The following is a 16,489-nucleotide window of genomic DNA, read 5'->3' as shown; positions in this document are numbered from 1 at the left end:
ATAGAATGAGAGCCGGAGACAGTGTGAAAAGAGAGAGGTAACGGGGCCCAATCACTTGGAACCTGCAGGCCATAGTGAGGACTTTGAATTTTCTTCTAAGGGAGATGGGCATTGATCACAGACCTGTGCAGTGGAGTCAAATGATGTGGCTAATGTTTTAAAAGAGCTCTGGCTGCTGTGCTGTGGATAGGCTCTTAGAGGGGCAAAGGTGGAAGCTGTCCCTCTGGTGGGGGACAACAGTAGCTCAAGGCCAAGTGGTAGAGGGGAGTGGTAAGAAGTGGTCAAATTCATCATGCGTTTTAAAGGTAGAGCCAACTGGGGCACCTGGGTGGCTCAGTGGGTTAAGCGTCTGACTTCAGCTCAGGTCATGATCTTCTGATCTGCGAGTTTGAGCCCCACATCAGGTTCTGTGCTGACAGCTCAGAGCCTAGAGCTGCTTCGGGTTCTGTGTCTCCCTCTCTTTGTCCCTCCCCTGCTCATGCTTTGTATGTCTCTCTCTCAAATAAATAAATAAATAAATAAATAAATAAAATAAAAAGGTAGAGCCAACAGGATTTTTGCATGAGTTATGAATGAGGCTTATTTTATTTTCACTTGGTGAGGTTGTAGGGAGCAAACATAGGGCCCTGCGGCCTTTAAATATTGGGGAGTGCTAATCACGGGCAAAGATCCTAATGCCTGAGAGGGACCATTACAAGCGCTAATACCATTAGATAATGGTATCAGCAACACAACAGTGCTCCATGATTTGGGTTTGCATAAAACACACACAAACCCATACATGCAAAGGTGAGATTCATCTACATGGAAAAGTGGACTGTTTGGACATACACACAACAAACCCCTTAGGAGCATAAAATTGAAAATGAAGTTTCCCCCCAAAATTGTAGGATGAAATTAGCAAAATGGAACACACTTTGTGTTTCTTATCCCACTGCTTCATGTCCCAGGGCTTAATTGGAAAACAAGACTTTCATGTAAGCAAACTCAGACCCAGAACATAATTTCTCAGCCCTCAGGCCTTTTGGGGGAACTAGATCCTTAAAATACCTTTATTATTATTTGCACAGGCCTACCTGCTTTCCAGGAGGGCTAAGAGAGCAAGAACCCAACCTTCCTAATGGGCAAGGATGCTAAGGGAGCTGAAAATTCTCTAAGGATAATTAACATAGTGATGGGTGCTGCTAATCTGAGGCACTTGATATCTTTCTTCCAATTCCCTAAAAGGGTTATTGCTGTATGTTTACCTCTAGAACTCCTACTACTACAAAGAAGGAGGCAGATACCAAAGGTGTGGTGAGATGATTTCGCTGATTCTCAGACACACATGTAAAGACACTGAATCACAGAGCAAGAAAATAACTTTTTCTCTCTCCTTTCCTTCCTTTCTTCTTTCCTTCTTTTTCCTTCCTTCCTTCCTTCCTTCCTTCCTTCCTTCCTTCCTTCCCTTTCTCTTGCTTTCCCTTCTCTTCCCTTCCTTCCCTTTCCTTTCCTTTTTTTGCTCTCTTGCTTTCTTGCTTTCTCTTTTTTCTTTCTTTTTTGTTGAGGGGGGCAGGTTGATCTCAAGAAGCAAGGCTTAATTTGGTGCTTATATGTTTTTAATAGCTCTGTTTAATCCTTGCAAATCTCTTATTTTAACAAAAAGGAAGCAGATCCCAAGGCTTGGGGCCTTTGATTCTAGTAGCATGGTTCTGGAACTTAATGATGTTTTATTTGTTGGTCTTCACTGTATTTATTTTTAGAGTTATTTTATGTTTGCGGCTTGTGATACAGTTGTGATATAAAGTTTGTTTTAAAAACTCTTTTTTAATGTTTATTTATTTTTGAGAGAGAGAGAGAAAGTGTGCAAGGATGGGGCAGAGAGAGAGGGGGACAGAGGATCTGAAGCGGGCTGTGCCTGGATAGCAGAGAGCCAGATGTGGGGCTCAAAAGAGCAAAGTCAGAAAGGCTGAGCTTCTAAACCCAGTCTCAACCTTTCCTTGCTGTTTGACTTTGAACACGTTTCTGAAGCTCTGTCTCAGCCCCAGGTTCTTCCTTTATAAAAGAGATGAAAAAAATTTCCAAACCTAGTAACTCTGTGGTGAGAGCTGTCACAGTAATATGTAAAGTACATCCTGTATAGAAAGTTCTGCACAAATATTTGGGTTATCTCTGCTTCCTGAAAGCCCATCCTGCCTTGGAGATGAAACACAAGTGTCATGATCTTCATAAGACTTTTCCTAATCCCGGCCAGGTTTGAATGTGACCATTCATCTCCACAGAACTGCTTCCTGTATTCTCCCTATGTTCTGTTGTTCTTCTCGGCTTTAGACTTTGTTACCTCTACTTGATTATAAGCTTCATGAGGGCAGCTTTTTGTCCAAAGCCTTGTATATCATGGATGATTAATATACATTCCACTAACTTAATTCAGTTAATCACGTATTCAGTGATAAACTTATGCCCAACACATGTACTTTAAGTCACCTGTCTGCTGACAAGCACTGGCAGGCCTTTGATTCATCAGTGCACAGCCTGAGAATCTTTACACACATAAGGTACTGTCCCTAAACAGAATCATTGTCTTACACATAATATGACCTATGGTGTTGAGATTAATAAAAAAACAATTTAGTTAAAAGTATGACTAAGTTCATAGTAGGTTTTGCCTATGATGTTTTTCCTCAGCTGATACTCTCATGAACGAGTCCACAGATTTTTTTGTTCGTTTGCTTTTAATATTGAATATTGGCACTGAAAGTGGTTGGGAATCACTAGAGTAAATGGCACATAAAAGCATTATATGGCCCTTGGTTTACACTCTCAAAGCTGGTTATCAAGATATGTTTAGGTTGATACATCTCTTAAGACTGTACCATAATATCAGACGAGTTCATGAGTTGTAAGTATTTCTTGCCTGATATGCAGCATAGAAAAAAGAGGTTATGTAGTCGTGTTAGGTGTGTGGGTAATACCAAAAGCAGCAGCAATATGCATTGCTCCACAGATTACATGTGGCATTATTTAGATATAGCATTTCAAGTTCATTTTCTCATTTCATTATGTGCTCACTTTGTGAAACATGCAGGTAAGATATCCATTTGACATAAGAGGAAACAGACACTGGAATGTGACACTCCATGGTCACACTCATTAATGGGAGTTCTAGAACTCTGTTGTTGGCCTCAAACATTTTCCCACTCCCTGACAAGTTATGCTGCCTCAGAGACCTAAGCACGTATACAAATGGAGACCCACATCCCAGTATACCTAAATATTCAAAAGTTATAAATCAAACAGTTTAATAAAATACATTCTATTCTCCTACCTTACCAATGATACCTTTGTAATGACCTGGAAGGTATTCAGAATTTTTAAACTCCCTGTAGTTCTAACCAGATGACTTAGCGGTTCAGGAAAGTACGCCCCTGGCTCCTGCCTGTGTCTTGCACCTTTTCTCTCCCCACCCCCAGCTCTATCTAATGCATCCTGGAAGGATCTTTGTGCTCACACAGGAGGACGATCCAGCCCCTACACCTAAGGTCTGTTTATACTTCCCTCAAACAGTTGCCCTTTGGCACAGGGTCCTGATTGTCCTGAGTGCGGTAGAGAAGAGGGGCAAGGGCTCCGGTGGGCATGCCACCTGGGTCCTGTGCGTCTCATGACTGAAGGGGAGACACCTGGCTCAGAGGAGGACCAGAACGGACCTCTAAATCACAGGGCCCAGAGCAATGTCTTGGTCAGCTTTCACAAGGACAGATCTGGTCTGTACTTAGAATTCCATTTTAATTTCAGTATTTCCTGGGAAGAAAAATTCTTAAACCTGATGCCTCATAGCTGTAGAATCTCACAGTCCTCCCACTTTATTATTAAACTCCACTCCATCATTACAGAACCGTAAAAATATTCAAGGTACTCTATATATCTCAACTTGCAAAACAAAGAAACTATTGCTTTATATTGATTTGGAGATATTGATAAACAGTGATAGTCAAATTCTTCAATATAAGATACCGAGAGGAAATTGCCACAAGTAATTCATAAAATACTGATTCCAAACCACCCCCCAACCCCCAAAATCTAACTCACAAACTAAACAAATGAAGGCCAATTTCCCTTTAGGGAGGTGTACCTTTGACATCTGAAGACTAAATATATGTAGGTGAGCAAAACCATGTATCCTACCCTCCAGGCTTTTCTTAAAGAAGAGGTCCAGAAATAAGTGTCAATATAGGGAAGGGTCCTGGATATGTCTCTCCAAGACTCACCTTCCCTGGGTTTTCTCATTCCAATTCCCTTGACCTATCCACACTTGACTCCAAGGAATTTCGGTCCAAACGCAAAGTTCTCTCATTTGGTTCCACTTAGCAGAGCTGGCACATGCTGACATTTCCAAAATATCTTCACTAAAGAGTAAGGGCAAGGGGAATGGAAATAGTTGTAGAAAAATACAAAAAACTTAAATATGGCCTTGCTTCCAGAATAAGGTTTCTGGTCCTCAGTTACTTAACTGCATTTTAACACCCGCAGGTTACAATTTCCCAGGTAGCTCTCACGGTCTGTTTCCCTAAGGGCTCCCTGCCTGTCTTTGTTGGGGGCGTCTGCCTATCACCTCGTCTTCCTAAACTCCCCAGGAATAATGTCATCATCCATTTAGTCCTGTCCCGGGGATGTGCATCAAATACCCAGGTGCATGGTCATGGATTTCTTTGGAACCTGTCACACAGGCTCTGTTTTCAGTTGGAAAGAAAAATCTCTTGTGAAATTCATTGTCAGGATATCTTTGTTTGATAGATAAACTTCAGTGATCAACTCTATAGCTGAAGAACTCAGAAGAGACCTTTCTCCTTTCCCCAAATACGCGGCAATGGGCAATGAACTCATCCATTATCAGCCACCCAGGAGGGTATATTGACCACAGAACAATGTGCAGGCATCAGCATAACATTAGTGTAGCCCGCATGAGCCTTTGGCTTAAAATAGTTGAAAGAGAAATACTCAGAATTACTGCAGCAGGCCAGGGAGGACATTTAACATTATTACAAAAAAAGGATAATAGCCCTCTCTTTTCTGACCAGTTAGAATCTACTTTTAAAGTGGAATATAATTTAGAACTGCACTGATCAACAGAGTAGCCACTAGTCACACGTACCTATTTAAATTGTAATTAATATTAGTTAAAATTAAATAAAATTTAAAATTGAGTTCCACACTTGCACTAGTCACTTTTCAATGCTCAGTAGCCACATGTGGCTCGTAGCTCTATTGGCCAGCAGCACAGAAGAGAACATTTCCCTCATCATGGCAAATTCTATAGGATGGCACCGATCCAGAAGATATTCTTGCCACTAAAAAAGAATAAAATTTAAAACATTTTTCCTGTTACCACAATTCTGGGCAGAAAATGAAGCACTCAGGAATAAGATAAAAACTGCAGGGCTCAATAACAAAAATGGAAGCTTCTTTCATTTACTACATAACAAGTTTTGGGACATTTTGAGCATTTTTGGAAGGAAGAACTACCTATTTAACAATCAATGGATAGGAAAGAAAATTTATGCTTAAAGTGAATTTTAAGGTGCATAAATGGAGAGTAAAAATAAATAGCCTGATGTTACAAAGTGGAGGCTCAACACAGGCTGATTTAGGTGAAACAGGGAGAAAACTGGCAGAATCAGGAAAAAGAGATTAGACTAGACCAAAACAGATAGGATTGTCTTAGTAGCCATATCTGGCTAAGAGATCTAGCAAGTTTTTCAGTGAGAATTATAAATTAATATCTGAAACCCCGGTACATGTCTTTTATTTTTGATTACCTAGAACTGTGCTTAATTACATAGCAAAATTGTGTATAGAGAAAAATGATATGCAATATCAGAGCGTGTTCTAGGACGGCAAAGAGATCAGCTGAGAGGTCTTTATGAACATTGAAGCTCTGAAGAAAGCAGACAAAAAATATAAAGAAATCTTATAAAGCAGATAGGCCTACACTTAATGTTACCTAGCTTTAATTATTTTACTTAGTTTATGTTACCTTTAACGATATATTCCCTATGTCATGTAGTTCAGATATGTCAGATTTGGTCAACTCATTCATCCTTGCAAAGGTTTCTGTGTGGGCAATTGATTCTTTTGAGGATTGACTATCACTAGCTGCACTTTTGGCTGCCGTGAACCATTTGATCTCCTGGGCATTTTTTTTTAAACCTATTGCAGAATAAGCCAGACACAAATCTGTTCCAGAAGTAGACTGGTCATGATGCAGGACCCAGAACTTGATTCATTGTAAGAAGCAGGGTGGTATTTTTTTTTTCTTTTCTTGAATAATGAAATCAAGAAACACACACAAACACATACACACGATCAGTTTTGAAGTCTCCCCGCCTCACCTCGTGACATACCATGCTTCATAACATATTTTGGATGTTCATGTATCTTCCAGTCCTCTACACTCAACTATAGGTAGACTTTAGCAAAACTACTTTAGGCCTGTGGTGAAGCAAAGATGCAAAGTTCAGTTCACATCGGTCTAGGTGCCACAGGGAGATAAGCAGAATTTGATTAAGACAAGAAAGAAAGAAATGTGCTCCTAACTGCCTCTCCAAACATGGAAGATGCCTCTCCAACAAAGCCAAAACAATAACAAGCTACCAATTCTGCCCATCCAGCACTCACTTTCTCACTATCCTTCAGTGCCCTCTGGTTCTTCATCTCCTTTTTGTCCAGTTTATGTTCCAGGGTTCACCTTGATAATTCTGCAATAAAATATCTCCAATTCCTGTGCTGCTTTCCCTGATTGGGTAAATTCCAGCCCGGGAAGAACTCAATTACCCGACCTTCTCTAGTTCTGTACCTGAGCAGCTAAATGTTGATGGAGAAAATTATACATCGGCTTCAACTTTACCTTGGGAATCTTAGTCCTCAAAAGTGTCCTTCATACAACACAGCCATCATACCATACCACTATCCCTGGAGTTTTTGGTTTTGTTTTTGGCTCTCAAAAATACTATTTCATGCTTTCTTCTCCATCGTTAAATGTGCTACCTCATACCATGTCAAAACTCTCAATTGATAATCTTGCTTCATTCTTTGTTGAGGAAAATAGAAGCCATCAAACAGGAACTTCTTGTTTTCCAACTTTACCCATCTACAATCCAGGATTCCCCCTCCTATCAGAGGCCAATGCCACCTGTGCTTTGAATCCCAGGTGCCCTAGCCACCTCAAGGACTTTGCTCCTTGGGTTATCAACCACTCCCTCTCTCTGGGATCATTTTCAATAATATATAAACATGCTCTAGTGTTGTCCATTCTGAAAAGCATCTCTTGATTTGATCACCTCTTCAGATACTGTATGCTTTTCTGTTTCCTTTCATAGCTAAATTTCCTATTTTCTCCACAGGCTTCTATCTGGATTCTGCCCTATAGTCCACAAAGACTGCTCTTATTAAGTACTATAAGTTGTTTTTAGTGACCTCAATGTAGCCAAATCCAATGCGCACATTTCTATCTACATCTTATTTGGCCTTTTAGCTGCATTTGACAAGTTCACTTCTTCTTTCTTGAAGCATTCAGTCTTCTTTCTTGATTTCTGAGAGATTTCCCTTCTATCCTTTTGACCCACTTCTCTCAATTTCTTCATGGCTCCTTTTTTTACTGACTTCCAAATGATGGTGTTCTCTATGCTTTCATCCAGGGCCACAGGTGCTTCTCTTCTCTTAGGTAATCCCTCCAGTCCAAACTTCTCTGAGCTATAGACATTGTTTTCCAACTTCTGACTTCACATCTTCATTTAATGTTTCCTGGTATTTCAAACTTAACTCAATGATTTTTGTACTACCAAAGCTCTAGGGTTTCCTATCCCAGCAAATGACACCACATTCCACTTAGTTGCCCAAGTCAGAAATCTCATTCCTCCTATCTAATCAATCATGAAGTCCTGTTGTTTTTACCTTCAAAATGTATCTAAAATGTCAGTGTAGGGCGCCTGGATGGCTCAGTCAGTTAAGCGTCCGACACTCTTGATTTCAGCTAAGGTCATGATCTCACAATCCTGAGATCGAGCCCTGCGTTGGGCTCAGTGCAGAGTGTGGAGTCTGCTTGGGATTCTCTCTCTCTCCCTCTCTCTGCTCCTCTCCTGCTTGTCCACACACACTCTCTCTCTTCAATAAATAAATAAACTTTAAAAAAAAATTAAAAAATATCATGTGATGTTGTCATTTCTCTTTTCTCTCATTGGTAACCATACAAAAGCAGGAAGGAAGGAAGGAAGGAAGGAAGGAAGGAAGGAAGGAAGGAAGGAAGGAAGAAAGAAACTCACAAGCTATATATCCCATTATACGAAGGAAACAGCCAAAATCCCAAACTATAGAACAAGTAGAATGGTTCCTCCAAAGCAGGAGAGATCATGCCAGGAGTGTACACTTGGCAAAAGTGGTGAGAGGGTCTATGGATGTGAATCTTAGAGACAAAAAAGAATGTTTCTTAAAGGTGACAGGTACACCTTTATTTCCAAAACTGAAATCCCTTGTTTATAACACTAGAGACAAGGTCCACATGCTGGCCATGAGAGTACCCTAGCCCTGGTTTGGTTCTGAGAAGCAGGAGAAGAAGATCTAAATGAGGAAATATAGAGACAGGCTATATTTGCAGCAAGCAGTATTTCTCTTTGGCAGAGCAGGAGAAAGAAAAATGCATTGTGAAAATTCACTGCCTGTCACCATTGGCTAAAGAGAAGTAAAGCTAAACAAAAGTACACACAATCAAGGTTATAAAAACATTTCAGCTAGCCTATGACTGGTGCTGGTCTTTCTTGCAGGTATAGTGGTAGCATAGAAAAACTCAGCTGCTTCAGAGATAAGTAATCAAAATGGAATATGCACAGTATCTATACAAGATGCTACACAAAGAAAAGAGAAAACAAAGGGTCAATAAAGTACACTTGTCAGAAAAATGTTTCCGTAAAACAGCTGAAAATTATGATCAAATATTTTACCATGAATCTTTAGAACAGAATGAATGAATCTCCTTTATGAGGAAAAGGCATAAAGCAGAGATACAAGAGCTCATGGAGCAGATGTTAACACAACAGAAAGAAATGAGATGTGAGCTGATAGAGCTCAAGGAAGAGTAGAAGAAAAAAAAAATGTAACCATCAGAAAAATGAGAGCAGGAGCACCTGGGTGGCTCAGTTAGTTAAGCATCTGACTTTGGTTCAGGTCATGATCTCATGGTTTGTGGATTTGGGCCCCACATCGGGCTCTGCGCTGACAGCTCAGAGCCCGGAGCCTGCTTTGGATTCTGTGTCTCCCTCTTTCTCTGCCCCACTCCCCTCTCTCAAAAATAAATAACCATTAAAAAATTAAAAAAAAAAAAAGAAAACAAATGAGAGAAAATGGGAAGGAATACATGGGCAAATAGGGCCTGCTGAAAAGACAGGAAAGGACATAACTGAGTGGAAATGAAATAGTAAGCAAAGTGAAATGGAAATTTAAAGCATTTTTAAAGGATTAGAAAGCAATTTTAGATATAAAAGGCAAGCAAAGGTGAACCAATTGCATAATTGAAGTGTAGGAAAACAAAGATAATAAAATCATACTTATAGATGTAACTATAGAAATTTTTCCTAAAATAAAAGAATACTTGAACTTACATCTTGAAAGACTCGATATATCCTAGGAGAAACTCCCGCAGAACAGATAGAGCATATTAAAGTTACTAAATTTCAAGGAAAAGGAAAATATAAAGCTAGGTTCAGACTTCTACATCACAATATTCAATGTTAGAAAACCATCAAAGGAAAAAGTTCCAAAAATCAGCATCCAAAGATGTTATCTGACTGTTGCTCAAGTTTGAAAGTATAAAACAAAGTTTTGACCATGCATATTATTCCCTTGAGTGCTACCTAATGATTCTATCATGTGACAAACACGGGTGAAACAAAAGATGATCTAAGAGACTACTTACTACAGAGGACTGGCAGGGAGCAATGAATATATTTATCTAAGAGTAAAACAGTATGGGGATTAGGGCAACAGAACGAAATACAAATCTTACGTGCTTGACAATGCAAAAATGAAAAACTAACAAAAGTCACAAGGGGAAAAGAAAAAGTAAAGTGCATGTAAATATGCTGATTTCCTTATCTTTAATCGCTCAAAGTCAATGGATAAATACAATATAAAATTGTGTAGTAGAGAAGAAGTAGGGGGTGGAAGAGAAAATATTCATTTAATCCATGCTTATGGTAGGAAAATAGTAGAGATACCAATAAACAAAGGATTGGGACATTATATAGAGTTGTAATTGTAAAAGTAAAAACTAGAATGATACAAGTCTTCCTATTTAGCAGAAGAAATACATAAGGAAAAAAATCATAGAAAAGTGACTGCTAGTGACTTATTTTTTTAAATATGAAAAAGCAATTACAAAAATAACATTAAAAAATTGAGACTAGGGGCGCCTGGCTGGCTTATTCAGTAAAGCATGTGATTCTTGATCTCAGGGTTTTAAGTTCATGGCCCACTTTGGGTGTAGAGATTACTTAAAAATAAAAACAAAAAAGTGAGCCCAAATATATTTGTTAAATCAATGAATATAAATGGGCTAAACTCACCTATTAAAAGAAAAGTACATTTTGACTGTATCACAAATCAAATTCAGTGCTGAATCTAAGAGAGATACATAAAACAAAGTGATTTAGTAAGGGTAAAAATAAAAGGATGAGGCAAAGTAAATTAGGCAAATGCAAACAAAAAGAAACAGAGATGGTGATCTTATACCAGAAAAGGCTGGATTCAGGCCAAAAACTATCAGATGAAAAAAGTACAGCCTTTTAGAACATTCCAGGGTACAGTTCATAGGAAAAAAATGAATAATTTATATCTATTATCAAGTAAAATAGCATTAGCATTTAAAACGCAAAAAAAGAAGGTGATACGATAAGAAATGAAAACACATTAGTGGTGGGAAATTAATCACTTCAGTCCACAACAGATGAAGAAGACAAAAAATAAGTAAAATTATTGCACACAAATAATATCATGAGATAGTCCTTATGGTTAAACAGAAAACATATCCTCAAGTGTCCGTAGGAAGTTTATAAAAATTGACTGTATTAATCCATAATGAAAATCTCAATAAATTACAGAAAGGAAAAAGTTGGACAACGTTGATTGATAGCAATGCAGTAAGAATAAAAATTAATAGCAAACCCAGATTCCACAAACTTCTACCACTACTACTATGTAGAAATTTGAAAAGAAGGAGTGCTCTTGGCTCTTGGGTGCTAACGAAATTCAAACTCACTTTGGATCCTATGTAGGAAAAACAACAATGAAAAGCTAAATCAGAACCAATGAGACACAGGTAAAGCAGTACAAAAAGGTAACTTCATAGTTGTAAAATACATCCATTAACAAAGAAGAAAGAATAAAAATATATCAATTAATAAGTTAGCAAATTAACCACAAATTAATGTTAAGGAAAGAGAAAGGCTGATAGAGAAGTCAAAAATCAATAATTTTGGAAATTTAAAAATAGTAAAACTAGTGCATATATGCAAAAATTATTTTTATTTTTTTAACGTTTATTATTTATTTTTGAGACAGAGAAAGACACAGCATGAACGGGGGAGGGGCAGAGAGAGAGGAAGACACAGAATCGGAAGCAAGCTCTAGGCTCTGAGCCATCAGCCCAGAGCCCGACGCGGGGCTCAAACTCGCACACCGCCAGATCGTGACTTGAGCTGAAGTCGGACGCTTAACGGACTGAGCCACCCAGGCGCCCCGCAAAAATTATTTTTAAGAGAGACATAGTAACAGTATAATAGAAACTTTTAATTAATCTTAATATCAGACAAAGAAAGCACAAACACAAAAAATAAGACATGAAAAGAATCGACTTACGCAGAAGAAGTCAAAAGAATCGTGAGTCAGCTTAACCCTATCAGAGATAACTTTATAATCTATGAAAAGAAAGTTGAAAACAGGGATGCAGAGATGAATGGACATTTTCAAAGAAGTTATAATCCTTGATGTAATAATAAGGACCATCTTATTCATGATATTTAGTAGTACTATAGCCAGGTAAATATAATTTACTAAAAGTAACTGCAGAAGAGACAGGAAATTCAAATAGACCAATTCCCACAGAAGAAACAACACAATGAAAAACCTCATCTTTTCCCTGCTCTTGATTAAAAAAAAAAAACATCAGGTTCACAGTTTTCACAGAAAATTCATAGGAAAACAGTCTAATGCTACCTAAAATGTTTCAGAGCATTAAAGCAAGGAAACCCCTAAGTAAATTTAATGAAATGCAATGATTGCATTAAAAAAGACCCACAAACCAATCTCATTTATGACTATGGGTGCAAAATTTCTTTAAAAAAAATTGCAAGTAGAATTCAGTTGTGCCATATATACCAGACCAAGTAAGGTTTATTCAAAAAACGCAACAATGATTTAAAATTAAGAAATCTAAGATACAACAATTTATTACATTAGTAAATGTAAGGATAAAAATCATAAAACAATTTTTGTATATGCCATTACTGGTGTAGGAAAACAAACCTCCTAACAAAATAGGAATAGAAGCAAACTTCCTGAACACGATAAGATATAGTTACCTAATTCCTAAAACTAGCATCTTGCCAAATGAGTAAATACTAGAAACATCCTCATTAAAGGCAAGAACACGGGCACCTGGGTGATTCAGTCGGTTGAGCATCTGGCCTCATCTCAGGTCATGATTTCACAGAGTTCATAGAGTTTGAGCTCCCCATCAGGCTCACCGCTGTCAGGGTGAAACCCACTTTGAATCCTCTGTCCCCCTTTCTCTCTGCCTTTCTCCAGCTCACGCTCTCTCAAAAAATAAATAAAGCATTAAAAAAGTCAGGAACAAGTTCAGGATGGCTTAGAGGTTAATATTGACCATTATTTAACATTCTGTTAGAGGTACTAGCTGATGCAATTAGAAAAACACAAGAGATACAATGTGGTACAGTTACCATGATCTGCAGATGATATGATTGTATATTTGGAAAACCTGAGAAAAATCTTTAAACAGTAAAAGAATACAATAAAGTAAGTTATTAGCTACAAAATTAGTATTCAGCAATAAACGAATCACTGTCCCTAAACCAGTCAGAGTGCAAAGGGAGGGATTTACACTGCTAGTCAAATCTTATAAACACACTTGCAGTCACAAATGAGGTAAATCCCACTCAAACACCATGGGCAGTCTCCCCCAAAGAAAGTCCAAGTGCTGTTTGAAGGGAGAAGAAGGAATATATGCTGGGTAGGCAATAAACAAATTTCTACTCAGCCAAAGAATGATTAGATATTTATGTTCTTAACATTAATAACTGCTGCTAATCTCCTCTCATAAGATGGACTGTAACCAATGGTTTAGTGGTTACTAAACAAACATATTTAGAAAGAAGCCAGCAAGGATAAGTAACAGTGCTGGGGTTGTTTTGTTTTTTCCTCTAGCGAGATTGAAAATGAAATACTGATTCTCAAATCCTGACAGTCATAAAATGCTGTTATTCCTTTCATCTTCCTGCCTCCTCTCCCCCGATTTCCTTTTTTTTGGCACATGAATTTATCCAGATGAATTCTCTAAGAAAGGGACATTGATGTATCTGGGCGTATGTGTACCAAGGGCTTCTGCTACACGGTTATATAAAGGATGTTGAATATGCGGGAATCTATGAGGTCAATAACTTTTTTTATATACATCATTGAGATCAATAACTTTTTTATATACATCATTTGGTTTATTATAGATGACTGGATCCCAAATGCCTTACTCATTAACAGGATGCTATTATATTTCAACTACTCTCATTCTCCTTGGATGTAAGTTTAAAATAATATTTTTTAAAGCCTAACAGCTATCATTTTATCCCAAAAGCCTAACATTTTATCCCAAATGGCTTTTACAACAGCAGTAATTATGTTGTATTGATTATGTATTCATGAGTTTCAAATACACAAATTATCATAGTTGTCTTTAGAAGTATACTATGGAGAAGATTTTTTTTTTAATAAGTTACTTTGGGTATCTGAGAGATGACTAAGAATTTCTTCTTCAGAATGGCTTATTCTTTGCTAGATTAAAATTCAATAACTCTTTAAGATAGATTGAAAATAGAACCTTTACGATCCACAACTGACTTGACTGCATTACAGTAATACAACAGTGGAGAGATGACGGATATCATTTGTATGTAGGAAGAACATGGTAGCATGTTTTGATGGATTTCATTGTGGTATTTATCTCTAGCAAGTATTACTGGCGTTGGGATGAGAATCTGAAAAGTTCTTTTTACTCCAGCTTTATTGAGATATAATTGACATATAACATCGTGTAAGTTTAAGGTGCACAGCATGAGGATTTGATATCAGTATATATTGTGAAATGATAACCACAATAAGGTTAGTTAACACATCCATGACCTCACATGGTTACAATTTGTGCCTGTGTGTGAGAACTTTCAATATCTATACTCTCAGCAACTTTCAAATATATGCTACAACATTGTTAACAACAGTTACCATTTAAAAGTTTTATGATGCATTTTCAAAGGTAAAAGGGTTAAAAGAAATTGTGCATTTATAGTGATAATTAAGGAAAATGAAATACATTGAGTTTGTGAAAGCATATAATTTAAATGTTGCTTGCATTTTAATGACTCAAACTTTAAACTACAAATATGAAAGTTTCACAGAAAAACATGCATTTGTATTATAAAGAATGCAGGTAATGCATATGCCAAATTAAAAAATTAGAATGACTATACTGTTGTTTCAAATGCAAAACATAAATTATTGCATGTCACAACACATGCTAATATGATTCAGATTCACATTAAATTAAAAAAATATTTTTAAAATGATCTAGAACACTGGTTTCTGTGCCTTGTCCCTTTCAAAAGCAACATAACAAAGAATAGGTAATGAAGAATACACTCAGCTTAAACTAAAATAAGAATATTTTAGAACAATCAATTATTTCTTGAATACTTGATGCAAGCACTTTATAATATCCAAAAGTTGAAAAAAGATCAAGTAAAAATAAATCTTTCTCTTCCTGCTGCCAACATCCAGTTTCCCTCCCTGGCAGTACCATTCGGTCCGGGTTCTTGTGTCTTTCTAGAGTTGTTCAATATGCAAAGAAGCTAATGTAATAGTAGAAATTATGTAACAGTATCATTATATACATGTTGGATACTGAAGTTCTTAAATTGAAGAATACTTCCTGAAGGATATTCCATTTTAATGACTATAGAAATACTGTTTTCCACATCATAATTTATTTAATCAATTCTTGTATGAGTCAGCGTTCTCCAGAGAAACAGAACCAATAGTGTGGATATGTAAACAGAGAGAAATTTATTTTAAGGAATTGGCTCATGCAATTATGGAGGCTAGGAAGTCCAAAATCTGAATGATGGGTTGCAAGGGCGGAGAACTGGGAAGAGGTGATGTTGCAGTTCAAGTCCAAAAGCCATCTGCTGACAGAATTCCTTCTTGTTTGACGGAGGTCAGTCTTTTGGTCTATTCAGGTCTTCAGTGATTGGATGAGGCCCGCCAACTTTATAGAGGGCAATATGCTTTACTTAAAGTCCAGTGATTTAATGAAAATTTCATCCAAAACATACAACCCTCATACAACATCCAGAATAATATTTGACTAAATATCTGGACACATTGGCCCAGCCAAGTTGATATATAAAATTAACTATCACTTGTGCTTATTCCATTTGTTTACAATTTTTAGCTAATATAACGGGTATCATAATATATAAATTAATTCACAGACGTGAATGCATATCTATAAAATAAATTTCCATAGTGGAATTGCTAGTCTATTGGTGTGCACTTTTAAAATTCTGATAAATATTGCCAAATTGTCTTCCAAGTGTTTGCATCAACGTATACTTATTAAGGATGAGAGTGTGTTTTCCCAACCCTTTCCAACATAGTGTGTTAGGAAACTATTTGATCTTGGCTATTTGAGTAGATGTGTAGGAGTTAGGTAACTAATGAGAAGGCATTGTATACATCTCAGCTGGGATGGTGTTCCCCATCACATATACAGATTCGGAATGTGCGTGGCAGTGTTATCACAATAACGATGGAATGAAATGTAGAATGCAATTTATTTTAGAATTAGCATAACTAATATAGGATAAGAAACAATCGGTATAGGAATCAATATTATTTATTTAATTATAAATGGTAATTGTAATCATAAATTTCATAATTGTCATATGCTAAGATACGAGGTTAATCATAGATCAGAACTCTGGTTACACTGAATTGAAATGTCTAAAAGAAGATGTAATTAATGATAGGGCCATCTTTGAGCATTTGTTTTTGTTGAAAATATATTCTCCAGTTCATTTAGCAATAAATCATATGAGTTAGTCTCCTACTATGGGGGTTTTAAGTCATGATACTTAAAAATCATAGTCTTATATTTTCTTAGTTACAAAAAGCTCTG

General features: G+C 37.1%; 1 protein-coding gene across 4 annotated transcripts in view; it reads right to left on the bottom strand.

Annotated features, from left to right (window-relative positions):
- The window catches only part of RBM45 (RNA binding motif protein 45), a 66,756-nt gene that overhangs the window by 1,131 nt on the left and 49,136 nt on the right, over positions 1-16,489 (bottom strand). For 2 of the 4 annotated variants that reach the window (XR_006220813.1, XM_042994784.1), the window contains one exon: positions 15,358-15,577. The exons of the other annotated variants lie outside the window; for them this stretch is intronic. The gene's annotated coding sequence lies outside the window, so the exon portion shown is untranslated. Of the gene's footprint in view, positions 1-15,357; positions 15,578-16,489 lie in introns of those variants that run through there. 4 annotated transcript variants of the gene reach the window in all.

The sequence above is a fragment of the Panthera tigris genome, chromosome C1 (genome assembly GCF_018350195.1).
Source record: "Panthera tigris isolate Pti1 chromosome C1, P.tigris_Pti1_mat1.1, whole genome shotgun sequence".
Lineage (NCBI taxonomy): Eukaryota > Metazoa > Chordata > Mammalia > Carnivora > Felidae > Panthera > Panthera tigris.
The sequence above is the reverse complement of the archived record's forward strand: the minus strand, read 5'-3'. Positions and strand labels throughout refer to the sequence as shown.